Source organism: Protopterus annectens, chromosome 1.part2 (genome assembly GCF_019279795.1).
Source record: "Protopterus annectens isolate FY-2018-M chromosome 1.part2, PAN1.0, whole genome shotgun sequence".
Classification (NCBI taxonomy): Eukaryota; Metazoa; Chordata; order Ceratodontiformes; family Protopteridae; genus Protopterus; species Protopterus annectens.
In genome coordinates this window covers 251,371,646-251,392,680 of record NC_056727.1, presented here as the reverse complement: position 1 = coordinate 251,392,680, position 21,035 = coordinate 251,371,646, and the positions used below count along the sequence as shown (strand labels likewise).

General features: G+C 37.1%; 1 non-coding gene across 1 annotated transcript; it reads left to right on the top strand.

Moving 5' to 3' along the window:
• Positions 1-3,179: 3,179 nt before the first annotated feature.
• Positions 3,180-3,261, top strand: TRNAS-AGA. Its single transcript has one exon. It is a non-coding gene; the product is annotated as a tRNA-Ser (tRNA).
• Positions 3,262-21,035: the final 17,774 nt, after the last annotated feature.

The following is a 21,035-nucleotide window of genomic DNA, read 5'->3' as shown; positions in this document are numbered from 1 at the left end:
TGCAGGACCTACAATTTCAGGAGTCACACTTGGCCCTAGGTAGCCCTATTACAATTATATGTTATTACAGTTCAATGTCAGTTTTATCTTTATTATAGAGCTTAAATCTAAATGCTATAACCTACATTTTTGTTTAGAAAAGCATACACTAAAATGAAATAAAAAAAATACCATATCACAGTTATGCAGCATTACTGAATGCAACATAACTTTGAAGAATTATACAATAGAAACAGTAGTGTCATTAAGACCTGCAGCAAACAAACATGGTAAACAAAAATTAGATTAAGTAATAAAAGTACAAATTGGATGCACAGTTAGTTAATTATGCACACGGTAATTCATCATCAGACATTTCTGACTTCAGGTGCGAAGTTAAGGAAGCACCCACTATAAAATAGTGCTCACAGTTCATATAAAGCAAAAAAACAGGATCACAAAACACAATGCAATATTACTACACAATTGAAACAATGAAAGAAATAAAAATAGTGTCTGATAAACTTTTTTTGTAATTTTTAGCGACTGTCCTTGTTGAATTTATATGAATTGTTTAATTTTCATTAGTGCATGACTATATGTTGCTTTGTACTCATATTTCATATACAGCATGAATGTATGTAGCTATGTATCCAAATTCTTATTACTGCTATGTAAACTCTGTAATTTGTTCGTGTGGAGCTTTTCTCCATGGGCCTCCACTGAAAATGGGCCCAGTGGACTAGCCTGGTTAACAAAAGACAAATAAATAAATAAATAAAATAAACTAAGAGGAAAAGTACCTTAAATATTAAAATTTCTAGTCACTAGATGAAAAAACAAAATTCAGAAGCTGTAATTTGCTGCACTCATCATCTTCTTTCAGCTGTTCCCGTTAGGGGTCGCCACAGCGGATCATCTGTTTCCATTTTTTCCTGTCCTCTGCATCATGCTCTTTCACACCAACCGCCTGCATGTCCTCTCTCACCACATCCATAAACCTTATCTTAGGCCTTCCTCTTTTCCTCTTAGCTGGCAGCTCCATCCTTAGCATCCTTTTCCCAATATACCCAGCATGCCTCCTCAGCACATGTCCAAACCAACGCAATCTTGCCTCTCTTGCTTTGTCTCCAAACTGTCCAACCTGAGCTGACCCTCTAATATACTGATTCCTAATCCAGTCCATCCTAGTCACACCCAGTGCAAATCTTACTATCTTTAACTCTGCCACATCCAGCTCTGACTCCTGCCTTTTCGTCAATGCTACAGTCTCCAACCCATATAACATAGCTGGTCTCACTACCCTCTTGTAGACCTTCCCTTTCACTCTTATTGGTAACCGTCTGTCACAAATCACTCCTGACACTCTTCTCCACCCATTCCACCCTGCCTGTACTCTCTTCCTCACCTCTTTTCCACACTCACCATTACTCTGAACTGTTGATCCCAAGTACTTAAACTCATCCACCTTTACCAACACTACTCCCTGCATCCACACCATTCCTCTACCCTCCCTCTCATTTATACACATATATTCTGTTTTAGTGCTGCTGACCTTCATTCCTCTCCTCTCTAAAGCATATCTCCACCTCTCCAGGGTCTCCTCAACTTGGTCCCTACTCTCACTACATATCACAATGTCATCTGCAAACATCATAGTCCACGGGGCCTCCTGTCTAATCTCATTTGTCAACCTGTCCATCACCACTGCAAATAAGAAAGGGCTCAGAGCTGATCCTTGATGTAATCCCACCTCCACCTTAAACGTATCTGTCACTCCCACCGCAGTCCTCACCAATGTCACACTACCCTTGTACATATCCTGTACCACTCTTACATACTTCTCCACCACTCCCGACTTCCTCATACAATACCACAACTGCTCTCTAGGCACCCTGTCATATGCTTTCTCTAAGTCCACAAAGACACAATGCAACTCCTCTCCTTCTGACCTTCTCTGTATATTTCCAACAACACTCTCAGAGCAAATATTGCATCTGTAGTGCTCTTTCCTGGCATGAAACCATACTGCTGATCACTAATCATCACCTCCCTTCTTAACCTAGCTTCCACTACTCTTTCCCATAACTTCAAGCTGTGACTGATCAATTTTATCCCTGTGTAGTTACTGCAGCTCTGCACATCATCCTTATTCTTAAAGATAGGTACCAAAACACTTTTTCTCCACTCCTCAGGCATCCTCTGACTTTCCAAAATTTCATTAAACAATCTGGTTAAAACTTCCACTGCCATTTCTCCTAAGCACCTCCATGCTTCCACTGGTATGTCATCTGGGCCAACAGCCTTTCCATTCTTCATCCTCTTCATAGTTGTCCTTACTTCCTCCTTGCTAATCTGCTTCACTTCCTGATTCACTATCCCCACATCATCCAAACTTCTCTCTCTTCATTCTCCTCATTCATCAGCCCTTCAAAGTGCTCTTTCCATCTACTCAACACACTCTCCTCACTTGTGAGTACGTTTCCCTCACTGTCCTTTATCACCCTTACCTGCTGCACATCTTTCCCAGCTCTGTCCCTCTGTCTAGCCAATCGGTACAGGTACTTTTCTCCCTCTTTAGTGTCCAATCTCTCATACAACTCTCTATATGCCTTATCCTTAGCCTTCGCCACCTCTCTCTTTGCCATGCGACTCATCTCCTTATACTCATGTCTACTTTCTTCATATCTTTGACAGTCCCACTTCTTCTTCGCCAGCCTCTTCCTCTGTATACTCTCCTGTACTTCCTCATTCCACCACCATGTCTCCTTGTCCTCCTTCCTCTGTCCAGATGTCACACCAAGCACCTTCCTAGCAGTAATTTGCTGCACTGAGGTTAAAAAATACAGTAATAGATGAATAAATAAAAGAAACAAGACAACGAGAAAGTGCTGAATGCTGAGCACTAAAGTATAAAGCACACAAGTCTCAATGTCACGTCTGAACTGTTATAGCCTCAGACATAACAGTGGGCTAATAACCTGCCTGTGAATGTTGATGGTTTAGTGGTGCAGTGGTAGGGTTGTTGCCTCACAGTTAAAGGTTTTCTGGTTTGATTCTTGCCTGGGGTGCCTTCTGTGTGGAGTCTGCATGTTCTCTCTGTGTTTGTATGGGTTTGCTCTGGTGTCCTCCCATGTTACAAAGACATGTGTATGGAGTGTTTCTCCCTGGGCCTCTGCTGAAAATTGCCTTTGGGTATGGTAATCGTGGCCGAGTGGTTAAGGCAATGGACTAGAAATCCATTGGGGTTTCCCTGCATAGGTTCGAATCCTATTGATTACGGTGGGGTTCATTTGAGTTGGGAGGGTGGCCTAATGGTTAAGGTGTTTGCCTTACAAACACAAGGTGCAGGGTTTGAGTCTCACAAGGGATAATTGGCTAGGCTTAAAATGGCTTGCAAGGGCAGTTAGCCTACTACTAATCTATGAACCTATGAATCTATGACCCTATGATGTCTGACTCACAAAGTGCCACCAATGCCAAACCTAAAGACTTCTTCTGTGATGTACAACTATCCTCATACCATATTAACAAATATATCATCCATAAGAACAGACAGTGTTATTGTACCTGATACTGACAAAGTGCTCCATGTGAATACTAAACCTGTGAAGACATCATCATCATTTTCCTCTAGTAGTGACTGAAAAGGAACTAGATATGACAGCTGGATTAAAATGCTTTTCAAATGGATTTACATTGCTTCACTAATCTTAGTATATGTAAGTGGCAGTGCTGAATGGTGCAGCTCCCTATACTGGGGAGTACAAGGGGCTTCTCACCTGCAAAAATACTTATTTTTCATTGTTGTAGGTATGTCAAGTGTGGTTTCTTTTGGAGAGTTTTGAGAGTGGCACTCTTTTGTGAGTCTAAAATAAACAATTTAAGAGATGTCCCTAAATGCAACACTGGCCTAAATCCCAGCTCTATATTGAACACAAACTTAGCTTTTTGTCCTGTCTTTACAAAGGACTTCACCAGAGTTAGTTTACAGGAAATTACATCACACTTAAAAAATTCTACCAATCACATCAGTCACTTACTGAATAATTAATCAGTTCATGTCATTAATTTAAAATGTTCTAAGAAGTACTTAAAAACACCTTGAATCCAACATTTAATGCATAACTTATGAATTACAAAATGATTTACTTAAAAACGTATGTTATAATAATAACCTACTACTCATATTACTGATAGAAATATTTTCATTTAAGCCAGGTTCTGTACAAGCATTTAAATGCAATTGCCACATAACCTCTTTTATTTTCAGTGCATTACAAAAGTTTCCCCCTCTTTCATCTACTTGTCTTATCAATAACAAACAATGTATAGCTCTTAAAATCCTTACATTTTTAGAGTGTTCCTGCAATACATTTGTTTCTTTCCTCTTTTTTATATCATTCAAATGTTCGCTAATTTTGTCTTTTAATTTCCTATTAGTTTTCTATACATAAAAGGCCGAACAAGATAAACAAGTAGCTAAGAAAATAACCCTAATGGTGTTACAATTACATAATTATGGACATCCAATAGTCCTCGGATGGCCTTCCACAAAAATGTAAGATTTGTCATTGGCATACTTGCAATACTTACAGTTCCCACATTTACTCATTTTTTATATGAAATATTTTTGTCTATTATTTTGTCCTTTTTCCAGATTTTTTTTATATTTTTTCATGTACTGTAAGTAATTTGAGGTATATCTCCTAACTTATCTTTGTCCACCAGAGTAAAAATTAAATTCCATACATCCCTAATAATCTTACATATTCCATGTGTTTTGCGAGTGTAAGGTACCAACATTGCCTGTATCTTACTGAAATTACCTTCCTTATTTCTACAATTTGATGTGTGGGACTCAAGGGAAGTATTACTTCTGAGTAACAGTGCAAATCTAACTGTTTGACCCCTTACTATCTCTTTTTTAACCTTCTCAATTAGCTTTTTTTTTGGGTAACTACTATCTATGAACATTTTTTTCTAAAACACTTAATTCTATAAAGAAAACATCTTCCGTCTGTAAACAAATGTGAAAACTTCACCATTTGTCCCTTGACATATTTTTCTTTTGAAATAATGGGTGACAACTTTCAAAATGTAAAAATGAATTGGAGTATGTTTTCTTATCATGAATAGTTGATGTATATTTTTTCAGTTCTCTATTTTTGCTAATGGTGACATCCAGATAATTTATTTTATCATAGCTGTACTCATAAGTACATTTTAAAAGTACAGTTGTATTTTTTAAAAATCAATAAAAATATTCAAAGCTTCTAAATCCCCTTTCCATAAAAACAGAGTCTCATCCAAAAATTGAAAATATCTTAATACATAACCAAACCCAGGAGACTTGAATACATACTGCTTTTCCCATTCTGCCAACACTAAATTTGTGTAAATTGGAGTGCATTTGGCTCCTGTAGCTACTCCAGATACCTAGTGAAAATACTTTCTTTCAAAGGACAAACAATTATTACTGAAAGCCATATCCATAAACTCAGTTAAAGTTAAAAATCTCTGTATTACTAAAATTTTCTTCTTTACTCATAATATTCAAAAAATAGCTCAATACACAATTGTGAAGAATAGCAGTGAACAAGTTGATCACATCTGCTGTAACAAATAAAATATTCTCTTCAAATGGTATGTACTTAAATTTTCTCAATAAGTGCTAAGAGTCACTCACTGTATGATGTTTTGTCTCAGTATTGGTTTACATTTAATATCAACATATGATGCTAAAAATTCCATTTTAGATTTTCCAGCTGCAACTATAGGTCTTATGGGAGGATCCTCCTGATTTTTGTATATTTTTGGCACACCAAAAATGGCTGATATAATTGTTTTTTTTTCCACCTGAACAAAATTAAATATGTCATCCTGAACCATACCCCAGTAGACCATATCTAATAATTGAAAATCCAATCTTGCATATGTTATATTAATTTAATTTTTGAGACTCTACTATACATATGCACATCATTCAATAATTCAAACCTCTTGCAATAATTAACATAATCCATTATCACTACTCCTCCTTTCTTACTGGGTTTCATAACTATAATAATTTTGTCAGTATTAACTGTTTCATAATTACTGTTTTATTTGATATAAACAATTTAAGATTAGGTACATATGTGGGTACCTTTTTGTATATTGAAGAAATAAGTACAAGTCTGACATTTGGCACTTTAAATTTGTTGATCTTAGTTACATCAGTGTTAAATATGAACACAGGTCTTTATTAAGTAAAGGGTTTACATATGTACCTAATTTTAAATTGTATATATCAAATTTATTGACACAATTCAGATTGTTCACTAGACAGTTAAATCTTAAAATGTGTGGTAATAATAAGATGTGAAATTTAAATTTGGTTACTAAGGGAAAAAACATGCTGGTTCCATCCTCAAACCCAGTTGTCAGTATCTTTGAAAGAGTATGTAAAGATCATAGAAGGACTTTTTTGATTAGAAGACCAAATTTTGTTGATAATCTGTTAAAAGATGAAAGAGTAATTTTAAAACAGTTCATGTGTTATACTCAAATGTATTGATGGCAGAATGGGAAAAGCTGTAGGTATTGAAATCTCCCAGGTTTGGTTATGTATTAAAATATTTTAATAGGTTCATAGGTGTGTACTAGGCTAATGGCCCTGGAGCCTTTACAAGCCTAGCTCACAGAAGTCCCCTGGCATCGTGCCACCCGACATTAGTTCCCAGTGCCTCTATCAAATAGAGCCACTGGAGTGATCCCCGGGGTGAAATTTCTATTTCCCATCCACTCATCAAGATTTCTCTTGAAGAGGGCCAGTGAGGTGCTCTGCTTGACATGTATGGGAAGTCTATTCCAGAGCATGGGCAGTCTCAGGGGTTATGAACCTGTCCCTCCAGCATGTTCTGTTGATTGTGGTAATGAGGTTGAGGTCTCTGGAGCATGTGGTGTGGAGGGATTGGGATTTCTTTGGATGTAGCATTTCTAACAGAGCTGGGTCAGACATGGCTTTGTAAGTCAAGCAGAGATTGCCTCTTAGTAGACAATTTGAGACAGAGAATAGCTGGAGTTTGTTGAATCTGTCCATACAGGACATGTGTCTAACACCTAGGATCCTCTTCATGAGGTACTTTTGTGGCCTTTCCAGCTGTTGCATTTGTCTAGTGAGGTACACGCCAAATGGGGCATTATACTCAATGACTGGCCTAAGAGGGAAGAGTAGAGAGAGGTGATGACCTCTTTCTTCTTGGATGCAAAACTCTTGGTAATGAGATGTGCCACATAGAAGGACTTTCTGACCACAGTGACAATGTGGTGGTCGAAGGAAAGGTTTGTCTCCATATCTCTTATAACACCTTCAGTGTTCAGTGGGCTCCCATCGATGTGGTAATTAGTGGGAACTGAGTTTTTCCCACAGGGGATGACGATGCATTTTTTGGCACTAAGCTTAAGGCCATGGTTTCTACATCAGTTATTGGTCTCAGTGAGGCTTTTCTGTAAGATGTCTACATCACTTGGGGAGTTAATAATGGCTCCCAGCTGGAAGTCGCCTGCAAACTTGGTCAGCCAGAGTCCCTCCATGTTGGCCTGGACTACTGAGAAGTAGATGCCAAACAGGAGAGGACCAAGAACCAATCCCTGTGGGACTCCACTTGTGACTGGTCAGCAGTCTGACTTGGGGTCCGCTACTTTCACACTGTGGGTTCTATCTGTGAGCCAATTTGCAACCCATCTAGTGATATAGGGGTTGATGCCAAGTTCGGTGAGTTTGTCAATAATTCCTGAGTGGGGAATGGTATCAAAGGCCTTGGCCAGATCAAGGTAGTCTGTATGAACTGCCTTGCCCTCATCCACAGCTCTGGTGACTGACTCAAATATATATATATATATTAGATTTTTAGATGATATCCTGTATTTGTAGAAAGGGGATTTAGAAGCTTTGAATGTAGGGACTGTAAATATTGCAAGTATGTCAATGATGGACCCTATGTTTCTGTAAAAGGGTATCCAAGGACCATTGGATTCCCAGTAGCATATAATTCTAGCACCATTAGGGTTGTTTACTTAGCTACTTGTTTATGTTGTCCAATACTTTATACAGAAAAAACTAATAGGAAATTAAAAGACAGGATCTATGAACATTTCAATGATATAAAAAGAGGAAGGATACAAATGATTTACAGAAACACTCTAAAATGTAAGGAGTTTAAAATATTTACTTTTTTGTTATTGATAAGATAATAGTAGATGAAAGAGGGAGGGAGACTTTGATAAAACATTGGAAATAAAAGAGGTTATGTGGCAATTGCATTTAAATGCTTGTACAGAACCTTTGCTTAAATGAAAATATTTCTATGAATAGTATTTTAAAACATAGGGCTAACAAAATTTGATTTATTATTTGAGTAGCAGAATATTATTATAAAATAAAATTTTAAGTAAATAATTATATAACTCATAAGTTATGCATTACATGCTGGATTCAAGGTGTTCTTTAAGTGTTTCTAGAACTTTTTTAAATTGATGTCATGAGTTGATTATTCAGTAAGCAACTGATGTGATTGATAGAATGTTTTTTTAAGTGTAATACTATTTCCTGTAAACTAACTCTGATGAAGTCCTTTGTAAAAACAGGAAGAAAGTATTAAGTTTGTGTTCCATAAAGATTTGAGATTTAGGCCGGTTTGGTGCCGTCTCTTACATCATTCATTTTAATCTTTTTTGAGTGCTTGTGCATATGTCAATTACAAGAATTGCACTTTAGTCAAGCAGCAGTGTGATATCTACTTATATTTATGTTTTATATGTGTGTGTGTGTGTGTGTGTGTGTGTGTGTGTGTGTGTGTGTGTGTGTGTGTGTATGTATGTATGTATGAATATATATATATATATATATATATATATATATATATATATATATATATCAGTACAACAGAAGCCTAGCTAAGCTAGAGTTTTCACTGTGTGATGCCTTAAACCTCATGTAATAGCGGCCCATGGGTTGTATGCAAATGACCACTTAAGGACATCGTGTTTCAACAATATAGCTTATGAATGTCCATGACTTTTTACTTTTTTTTTTTTTTTAAGTCTTTGTGGATATGTTCAGTTCAATAAAGCCAAATCCCACTAGCTCTGGACATCCATATTTTAGCCTTCTTATGACCTCATCAGCAGAGGATAAGTGGAATGTTTGGTTATACTTTAGAAACACAGGGTCTATACCCCATCTGATGTCCATAACTATTAAGGTATCTGCAAAATATCCCAACTAACATCCAAACCAAAGAGTAAAAAAGTCACACAGATAAACCAATTAGTAAAAGCTGCATCAAGTGTTTCAACAATATGGCTTATGAATGTCCATGACTTTTTACTTTTTCTTTTTAAGTCTTTGTGGATACATTCAGGCCAATAAAGTCATGTGTTTCTAAAGTATAGTCAAACATTCCACTTATGCTCTGCTGACGAGTTCATAAGAAGGCTGAAACATGCATGTCCAGAACTAGTGGGGTTTGGCTTTACTTGCCTGAATGTAAACAGCTGCCCCACTATTAATTTACATCACATGCACACCAAATGAACTACATTTTGGAAAGGTTTGTCTTAAAATTTGTTACGATTCATTTATTTGCTGAAGGCCCCATAGCTAACACAAAGATCAGGAGTGACAGTGGGTACCCTTGGCATGTATTACACCCTAGACAGTGTTTTTTGCTTCATAATCTAACTGCCACAAAAATATGTCAAATATGGCATGAGAAATCCTGGAAAACAAAAAAAGACTTCAGAACTTTAAACAAAAATGGGGTGGGAATAAACATTAACATCAGCAGCACACACATTTATCACTTTCCAATTTTTCTTTTTCTTCCTTTTTTTTTTTTTTTTTTTGTAGACATCAGATACCTACATCTGCTTGCAGAAGGATCCATAGCTAATGCAAAGAGCAGAGGTAACAAATGGCACTCTTGGCATGCACTACACCCGAGAAAGTGATTCGGGATACTCTGTTTCCTGACAAAGCTGCTTCAAAAGTTCCTCCACAGATCTTCAGCAAACATTTTATGAGGACTGCCAGAAAACAAAAAGACCAAGACCACTGTTTGAAGGTCATTTCAACATCATAACTTATTCTTATATTTGGAATTCATTCCTGTGAATCCAATGCCATTACATCCTGTATCCCCAAATTACTATTGTGGGGCATTCATTATGTTATAAATGTCAAATATATCATTCATTGTGTTATAAATATCAAATATCTGACAGATAATCTCCTCTCCTAGACACAGTGCAGATTCCGTCTACACCACAGCACAACTGCCTTACTTACCTTCATCAATACCATCAGCATTGACAGGAATGTATGTTAGCTCACCCCATTGCTCTTCCTTGACCTGTACAAGACATTTGACAGTGTTCCCAGCCAAAATCTCCTAAAATAGCTTTCTTTCTTAGGGCTCAGTCACTCAACTCTCTCCTGGTTCCACAATTACTTACCTAACACAGATACACAAATCATGCCAAAAAAATTTAATGCAAAGCTTTTGGGTTAACCACCCTTCATCAGTACATAAAAAAAACACATTTCCTTTTCATTTTAAATAGGGAACAATTAAAGTCACCTAACAGACAGCAAGCTGTCAAGTGACAATACAATTTCTCATCTTTCCTACTGTCTCAGTCAGTGTCCTCCAAAGTTCCATCTTAGGGCTTCTGCTCATTAACATTTTCTTAAACAGTCTCTATACTGCAACCAAATAAGCTGACATAGTACAGTATGCTGATGACTCAACATTTATCTGCTCAACCCTAAACCAAGCAAAGCTACAAGAAAATGCCTATGATGCATTCTCATCCATTAAGTCATAGCTTACCAACTCCCAACTGCTTCTAAATGGAAAGAAAACCAAGGAAATGTTATTCATACCTTAACAAATCTTAGACTGAAGGTATAATTTTCTGATAAAATTAACAAACACCACCTCAATAAAAACAGTTTTGTAGAGTAGTAAGTTACTAGCTGTCACAATACCTGAAAATCCAAGATTTGATCAACATATTCTGAAAACCATTAAAAAACACCAGAAACGAAACTCTCTGCAGAGCTAGACTCTATCACACAGACAGAGCTAGAAAAAATTACATCTTCCTATTTCTTTCCATGACTACTTTATTCATCACCAATCCTTAGAAATGTGCATGCCACCTATACATATATGTAATAATAAAAACAGCAAAATTCCCTGCTAACCTCACTCAGAAAACCAATGAATGCCAGGCCCTGAAACAACTAAACTGGCTTGAACTTCCAGACTACCTATCCTATACACATCTATTTACAACCCACAACCTAATCAATAAACCTGAAAACTGTCCTTTCATGTATATTGCCTTATAAGACTGCTTACCTAATAGAGATCTATGCTAAAGGAAAACATTCCTAATCACAACAATCACAGCTAACAATACTGCAGGGGACTCATTGTATTCTAACTGTGATTCAATTGACCATTCAGTATAATATGCTGATAAATACATCAACAATTAAACACATGAGAATTGGGAGACATAGATTAAAAGGTGAACATTCTAATACAGCACATGGTGATTGAAAGTGTAGATTAATTTAAGGGCCTGGGTATATGGGTACATCTACCTTTGAGTTTTTCTGATCATATCAACCAATTGATTAACGATAGTTATAGAACTATAGGTAGAATAAAAAGACTTACGGAGTCTAGAAAATCAAACGAGATGAAACTGCTGTTTCTAAGTTACACTGGTCCCAAACCAGAGTATGGAATAACAAATAACAATATGGAAACTTTGTAAGAAAACTAGCATGCATTAACTGGAAAGAGTGCAGAGGAAGTATACTAAAGGTATTCATGGATGTGAAAATTTAAATTATCATGAAAGGCTAAAATACCTGGACTTGTGCAGTGCCTCATATAGACATTTAAGAGTAGACCTTATTCAGAAGTATAGGGGATTTAGACAGAACTACCCCTGGGAATGTCTGGAGTTATCAAATGTTACTAGAGAATCACTAGACAACCTATATAGAAGATTATATAGGAATGAGAGGTGTACTGATTGGCTCTCTGAGAAAGTAGCTGACGAGTGGAATAGACTGCCAAATTACATTAAAACAAATACAGGTTTAGATATTTTTAAAAACAACCTGGGCAGTTATTACGGGACTAACTCTTTTGGTATATTGGCAGGCAAGAAGGGCATTATTGCCCATGCTTGAAATATTTGTATGTATGTATGTATGTATGCAGGAATGTATATATGTATTCAATTATGTCACAGAACATTAGAAGACCATCTCACTGCACCTAAATAAATAGACAAACTAACACCCTTCAAACTCAAACTTAAACAACACTTAAACAACTCCTGGTTATGTTCCTGCTCAACACCAGAATAATACTGCAGAATCACAACCCAACAGCAACCAACCCAACACTGTTAACTTTCATACAAAAGTAGCTGAAGAAATAATTTTTGTCTCACATCAATCTGCTGACTTAATAAATAAACAACTTTCTTTCATACTCCTCTGTTGCTCCTTCCTAATCTAACTGTTTTTTGCTTTCTTCTTCTTCTTTTGGCTTTTCCCAGTTAGGGGTCGCCACAGCGGATCACCTTCTCAGCTCTTGATTGGCAGAGGAGTTTTACGAGGTCGAGTTGCCAGCCCGGCACCCAACCTTCGACAGAAGGCACACACGTGCACGCACTCACGCGTAGGGCCAATTTAGAGTATCCAATCCACCTACAGCATGTCTTTGGGATGTGGGAGGAAACCGGAGCACCCGGAGGAAACCCAAACAACCACAGGGAAGACATGCAGACTCCTAACTCTTTTCTGCTTTACAAATTCTAATCATATTTATTTCTGACAAAACCTAAATAGGCTTAGCCTGTTAGAGCAATATATGTAAGAAAACTGACTCAATATTCCTATATGTAATTTGGGTACATGTAAGAAAACAGAACCAATAACTATACATTGTAATTTATTTTTCCATTTGTACTCTACCCTGTGCTCTTGAATGTTTACTATATCTGTATCTAATGGACTTTTTATGTGATTTATAATGCTGTTTATGTCTTTGAATAGATAGTAGTGTTTCTAGTTGTGGTTTTAAATTTGTGTTATAGATTATTGTTATTTTAGAGAAGCTTTTCTCCCCTGGCTTCCTCTGAATAGGAGCACATGTGTAGTCAGATTATCTAGGTCAAGAAATGTGAAGTAAAGAATAAAATGAAGTTTTATTATTAATGGTTTTAGACACTGAGTCCACAGAGTTATAAAAATGTCTATTATCTACATTTAAGATACGTACATACAAATAATGTTCAGGGGCATCTATTTTTGGCAGAATTTGGAAGCGTCTTAATTAAAATCAGTTTTCAAGTTTGAGAGAATAAATTTTGGGTTTAGGAGTCCAAATATGTTGCAAATATCCAACACTGCCAATAAATGATTACTGGGCAAGACATCATAGCATTTCCCAGGCACACTGTCTGGCACTGAGACTTTATATGGCTTCATCATCCTAACACTGCTTTTCAACACCTCTAATGAGAGTGGGAGACAAAATCTTTTGCTGGGTTAGTTTGGTAGACTTGGATGACGTATACTGATTAGGTATTTCTTTGTAACACCTATATGTCTGCCATCACTATGCACCTTGATTTTCTCTTATTGAGCAATTAGTATACATAAATTCCCTTTGACTGACAGGTTATTGTTACCTGATTTGGATTCTTGAGATATCTAATCAGTTCTGATATATATTTTTTAACAAAATGAAAACTAACAGCTGTCTGAATTAAAACAAATTTATTACAATTAAAAACAGACATGGCACAACAATTGAAATAAGTGCTTTCATTCAGAAATATCGTCTTCTTCAGATAAAATTTAAAATCAGTAAAGTGTCTCTTTTTATATCAAAAAGTCATGTGCAAATCTGAAAAAATAAACTACTATGCAATAAATTGCTTAAAACATTCTAGCAAACAATAGAAAACCACATAACATTTAAAAAGCTAGCAGCTCAATAAACCACTCATGAAAAAGCAATACAATGCATATTAAACCTATTAAACAATATTAACAAGCACTACCTATAATATCATAAATAAATCAGTATTAAGATGAATAATCACTATCTATCAAATGTCTTAAGCTTCAACTGAAATATGCTCATTTAGTCAAGGGGGGACGCATGTAACTAAACTTGGCAATATAATTCAAGCAGCTCAGGTAAAGTTTTCCATGGACCACCTCTCAGACTGTTTTTCACCTGTTCTACTACAATAAATTTAAATTTGTGAACAGGACACTGAGACATATGGTTATACAAGGCATTAGTATTTCTCCTTTTACTGATTTCATATATATGTTCATAAATATGCTGACTTCATTTACATTCAGACTTACCTACATAAAATCCTGAACATTTAGTAAAAAGAAGCAATATATACAATGCCTTGAGTAAAACAATTAAACCGACCTGATACAGGAATCTACTTGTTCCTTATTGATACCCCAGATATCCCAGATATATAATTTATATATTGGCATTGATGACAGGCTCTACACTTAGCCATCCGACCCGCCATGGATTTTCTCACTGGACACTCAAAAATATTCTTCAAGTTAAACCCTTTTCAATATACAAAACATGGGAAGACTCCCAAAGAATCCACAATATTCTGATCATGAACTATTAAGGACTAATTCTTCTCAATAATACCAGAAATTAATGTATTGTCTAAATTATAATTAGAAATAAAAGAACAGGATAGGGTCTTATTATCAATATTCTGTGAGTGGATCAGTGGAGCCAAATCGCTATGAGTGGTAATGCCTGAGTTTAATGTAAAATCAGAAGATCTACTTAAAGAATTTAGCAAAGGAACATAAAAAACAGTGTGCCTTTTATAAGTGACCTCTTGCCGAATGTTAGTAATCATCTCTAAAGGATTGTCCCTGTTTAAAAACATCCTACACAAATAATTATATTCCTCATCAAAGTCACTGCCAAGGGTAATCATCCATGTAGCCCTCACCATTTGCCCCTTAATGACTGCTCGTTTGACATGTGGAGGATGGTGGCTACTAAATTGCAAAAAAGAGAATATGGTGATTTTTTTAAAAACTGTAGCCTTCAGACCAAACAGAGATTCATCCTTGAACAAAAGGACATCCAAATAAGGAACAGACCAATTGTCAAGAGAATAAGTAAAACATAGAAAATATATAGTACCATTTATATAATCTATAAGGAATGGAATATCCTTTGCTGGACAGTCCAAGCAGCAGCTATATTGTCCAAGTAATGGACGTACATTTTAATGGATGAAAAAAAATGAACTTCAGAAAGAAACTGATATTCCCAGAAGGCTATAATAATATTAGCATATAAAGGACCACAAGGATCCCCCATAGCCACCCCTTTCACTTGTTTTAAACCATGTCCTTCAAAATATGTATAATTATTAGTCAAAATTAATTCCATCAATCGTGTAAAAATTAATTTTCTCCTGATTAATATGTTATTGTTCATGTAGATAATCAGAAAACCACTGCAATCCAATCTCATGGGAAATTCAACTGAACAAATCTTTGGCATCAATAATTATAAACAGCCCGTCAACAAATGGTGCCAGATGATTACATTTAATTAAAAAGTCCCAAGAGTCCAGACAAACATGAGGAATACTGGACACCAGTCCTTTTAACTGTTGATCAATGCAACAGGCTATATAAAATGTTTTAAAATATCCAGAATCAACAATAGGATATAAAGGAGGGAAGTAAAAATCCTTATGGAAATATCAAACTTCTTTAGATAAAATAAAACATCTTTGCACTCAATAGAAAACCATGTAACATTTAAAGAGATAGCAGCTCAATAAACCACTCACTAAAAACTAATACAATGCATATTAAACCTATTAAACAATATTATAGCATTTCCCAGGCACACTGTCTAATATTATATGGCTTATATGGCTTCATCATCCTAAGACAGTTTTTCAACTCCTCTAACAAGAGTGGGAGACAAAACCTTCTGCGGGGTTGGTTTGGTAGTCTTGTATGAAGTATACTGATTAGGTACTTCTTTGTAACACCTATATCGCTGCCGCTACTGTCCACCTTGATTTTCTCTTATTGAACAATTAGTATACATAAATTCCCTTTGACTGACAGGTTATTGTTACCTGATTTGGGATTCTTGAGATATATAACCAACTCTGATATATTTTTTTTAACTTTACAATCTGAGACAAAACTTTAAATGCTAAGGAGTATTACCCTATAAGGTGCTCTTAACTCTATCTGTATCCAGCTTGAGTTTATATTAAGTAGCTATTAGTCTGAAGTCCTGACTCTGACACAGGTGTCCAGAGTTCAATTAACAGCCCCTGCACTACAACAGCCTTGCAGGGAGGGTGAAAATGAGTGGATATGACCTGCTCACCTCCCATAGGGAGATAGGGAGGACTGCAAACACTCACTCACTCAGGAGCACACTTGGCAGTGCAATTCTCCCAGTGAAGGCTGAAGAAACCACTAATTGTGGTACAAGGGTAGGGGTAGGGATTCTTAGAGGTAATACCCAGTGTAAAATTGGGGGGATATCCTCTGTGGTCAACCCAGAGCCCCACTACTGCATGCCCATCCTTGGTGTTTCACCCAGTACATGCAGGAGACAGGGCCATGAAACACAAATCTTGGACTAATCATGATGTCTGTTTTTATGTTGGCATTTCTCAATTAAGCCTCACTCTGATGATGGGGAACAAATGAGCCAAATAACCAGGAAAGGGCTAATGACTGACAGACAGACAACAGGGGCAAAGAGATTAAAAAATAAGTATTGCTGAGTCCTCTTCTAGAAGGTTACAGTCTTTCCTTCAGCCACCTCTTTCTTGTTCAGGATTTTTAGGTATATTTATTAAAGCCTGAGAAACTTCTTTGCATTTTATATCAAGGCTTTTATGTTTAATTGTAGCCCAAAACTTCAGTGTAACATTCACAAAACATTTAAAGGCATTAAGTTTAAAATTAAGTCCTACCTCCTGACCATCATGGGCTTTGTAAAATGTATTTCTGCTTTCCTCATTTTATCTAAAACCCTTGTGGGCAGATCTTAAAAAAAGTAAGAGCACCCTAACCCTCTGTTATTTGAGACATGGATACCCAGTATGGACACCATAACTCTCTGCTACGTGAGACATGGATACCCAGTATGGGCACCCTAACTCTGTTATTTGAGACATGGATACCCAGTATGAGCACCCTAACCCTCTGTTATTTGAGACATGGCTACCCAGTATGGGCACCCTAACTCTGTTATTTGAGACATGGATACTCAGTATGGACACCCTAACTCTGTTATTTGACATGAATACCCAGTATGGGCACCCTAACCCTCTGTTTTTTGAGACATTGATACCCAGTATGGGCACCCTAACTCTGTTATTTGAGACATGGATACCCAGTATGGGCACCCTAACTCTGTTATTTTTGACATGAATACCTAGTATGGGCACCCTAATTCTCTGTTATTTGAGACATGGATACCCAGGATGGGCACCATAACTCTCTGCTATTTGAGACATGGATACTTAGTACGGGCACCCTAACCCTGTTATTTGAGACATGGATACCCTTCGAGCTAACTTGTGGTAAAGACTCCTCTTCAAGGCTCCTCTGCAAACCTCAGCATTACAAGAATTCCGTTTGGTCAAACAAGGGGAAAAAGGTAGTAAAGGGACCCCTGCTCCCCTCATTTAAGTTTAATTTGCTGAAATCAATGCATGAGCTGTGAAGCATTCACAAAGCAGGTGTCTGGATCTGTAGACAGAGTGCCAAAAAAAGTTTAGTCACCTCACAGCCAATGACAAAGCAAGAAATGTTTTCACCACTGGCCTAATCTTATTAGGAGGATCCCACAAGGTCAATAATTCAATTTATCAAAATGATGTGCTGTGTGGAATGTGTAGGGTTTGATTTTATTCACTCATCTTCTGGTACCTGCATTCTGTTTATTGCCATGAGACAGCCAGAGCTGACATGTATAAACTCCAAACAGGCACACACTGTACATGCATGTAAACATACACATACTGGAGACATGCATCAATTGCAAAAAGGCACTTACTGCACATGCAAGTACACACCACACACACTCACACACACACACACACACACACACACACACACACACACACACACACACACACACCTATGACTAATAAGAATCATTTCCAGTTTGCCTATCAGCGTGGAAGAAACCAGAGATCACAGCACATGCACGCACACAAACACACACACACACACACACACACACACACACACACACACACACACACACACACACACACACACACACACACACACACACACACACCTATGATCAATAAAAAATATCTCCAGTTTGCCTATCATCATGGAAGAAGCCAGAGATGACAACAAAAAACTATGCTGACACAGGATACCATACAAAGTTGAAGCTGGAGGTTCTGCAACCAGGAATAAAACAGGAGAACCAAGTGCTAGGAAACAGCAGTTCAAATTACTGCACCACTGAGCTGCTCAGGGCTAACTTGAGATAAATACTGTATATTACAAACAGTAGCAGATTACAATATTTCTGATTTATTTGGCACTAAAATGGAGCTAGGATGCACAACTGAGAGCAAATGGTAAAAGACTTGATTGTGCAAATAAATAATTGTAAAGGATAGTTACTGCAAATAAGTATTGATAGATGCTAGTTTATGTAAACTATTTCCAGCACAAATTGTTTAGGTTATTTGCTATTATTTACCAGAGCTATAAATCATATTCTATCCAAGGATCTGCAGTTCTAGTAATATAAGTCTCCTAACTGCAGTTGCGCTGCAAGTTACATGTATTAGCGATGTCAACAGTGTGCCCCTTATTTTCTGCAGCCATACCCCAAATGTACCTTTTGAAGTCACATCATCATTCTATAACAATGTGTTTGTATCATCCACCCGTCTTCTTGACTCCTTCTATGCTTCCCGCTTGTTCTTCTTTAACTCAGGCAAAAATAAAGCCTTAAGCAGTACTTGGTGGGTTCATCAGGTACAAGTACTGCATGAGCATCTAATTCAGTAGCTTTGTAAGAATGCATAGTAGCTATTGTTATTGCTGAATGCTATCATTTTGCTTTTTCATTTAATGCTGTTTCAATGATATCTACGCACAAAGAACCATGTATCCTGCACATCGAGCAAAGTGAATGTGGAAGAGCGTTCAAGTGATGCAACTGTAAATGCTATGGCACGTTCGGTACTTTTTCAGACTTGCATAATTGTGCAGGCAGTTTTGCATTCAGAGAGTTAACAAGTAAAACATGCAGCATTTATTTTCTCCAGTTTAAATGCAGATGCAGTTGAAAATCTTCTAGGGCATTTTAGTGGAATCTGTCTTTTCACTCATTATTACTGCAACTATGTATGCACACAATGGCACCAAGTTAGCCCATGTTTTTTTTTTTTTAATTCTAAGGTGAGTTAATATCAGTTATTTTTGATAGATACTGCAGAAGTGAAGACCATCTGCTGCCAGTGTAGCATGTGTGTGTGGGGGGGGGGGGGGGGGTGCAAACAGTACTTTCCATCAAAAAAGGAAAACTGGAAAATTGTCAACATCTGGCAGAGCCATTTCAACTGATTAAATATCAATTGACTGAAATATAATAGCTGTGCCAGTACAAGATCTCTGTACAGTGGGGATCGGGGACTACACCCTTTTCCCCATCATAGTCAATGTAAGGTTATGCTTCCATATCTGTAAATATGGTCAAGGTATTTTTCTCTCAGACACAGGATTCAGAGTTTAATTCTCACTTTTGGTAATTTGGCTAGGCTTAAAATGGCCCAGAAGGACAGCTAGCCTAGTATCTCTCTATGAACCTATGAACCTATAGAATAGCAGGGCTGGGATATATGACCTTTCCTCCCTATTGTGTGATATCAGCTTTCATAACTGTATATATGGAGGGTAAAGTCCCCACAGTGGGTTGCAGGGGGCCTTGCCCCCTGAAAAAACAATGTTTTTGTGTTTTTTATGCTCCTTCTTTATCAGTTGAAGCATGTGCATTTCACGGTCAGCCATGAGGCACAGGTTTATGCTAACCCAGTCAGTCTTTTTTTGGTGATTTATATCGTGATAATTTGTAAATCAATCATAAATGTTTGTGTTTTCATATATCTAAATATATATATAAAATATATACACACACACACACACACACACACACACACACACACACACACACATGGATTCCTTTGGTTTAGCAGACAGGGGGTTAGGTCAACAACTGTTTATTCAACCACATTTGATCAACTACACAAATGGTTGGCAGGTGTGCAAGATCAACAATCCAAGTAGAAACAACAGTAGGTGTTACTGCTATAATTCAACTGAACCATGATACCACACCAAGAACTTTATTAGATAAAGCTTTCAGGTCTACACCCTTCATCAGTCATTACTGATGAAGGGTGTAGACCCGAAAGCTTTATCTAATAAAGTTCTTGGTGTGGTATTGTGGTCAAGATCAACAATCCACAGGTAAGGTAATATTCCCTTTCCCCAGGGATTGTGTGGTCTCAGAATTAGTATATATAATTAACAAGGCATGGAAGGTGCAGGGGGGGGCTTGTCCCATGCAAAAAATGATGTTTTAAAGTTGCATGTCACTGAGGATCTTCCTCGGCACATGCATAGTAGGACACTGACGTTTCCATTTTTGACGTAGAGTGATTTACCTTCGGGATGTTAACATTCATGTTAGTCAATCAACTGAATTTAAATCGTACATACAGAGCGAGAGAGAGAGAGAGAGATTTTATGTTTTACATAATACTGCTTAGATTGCTACACTCAGCATAGGTTCACTAACAGCTTGGAGCTTGAAAGTGGATGACATGATGGTAAAAAGGAGGCTGGACATCCTCTGTATCCAAGAGATGCAGTGCAGCAAAGCCAC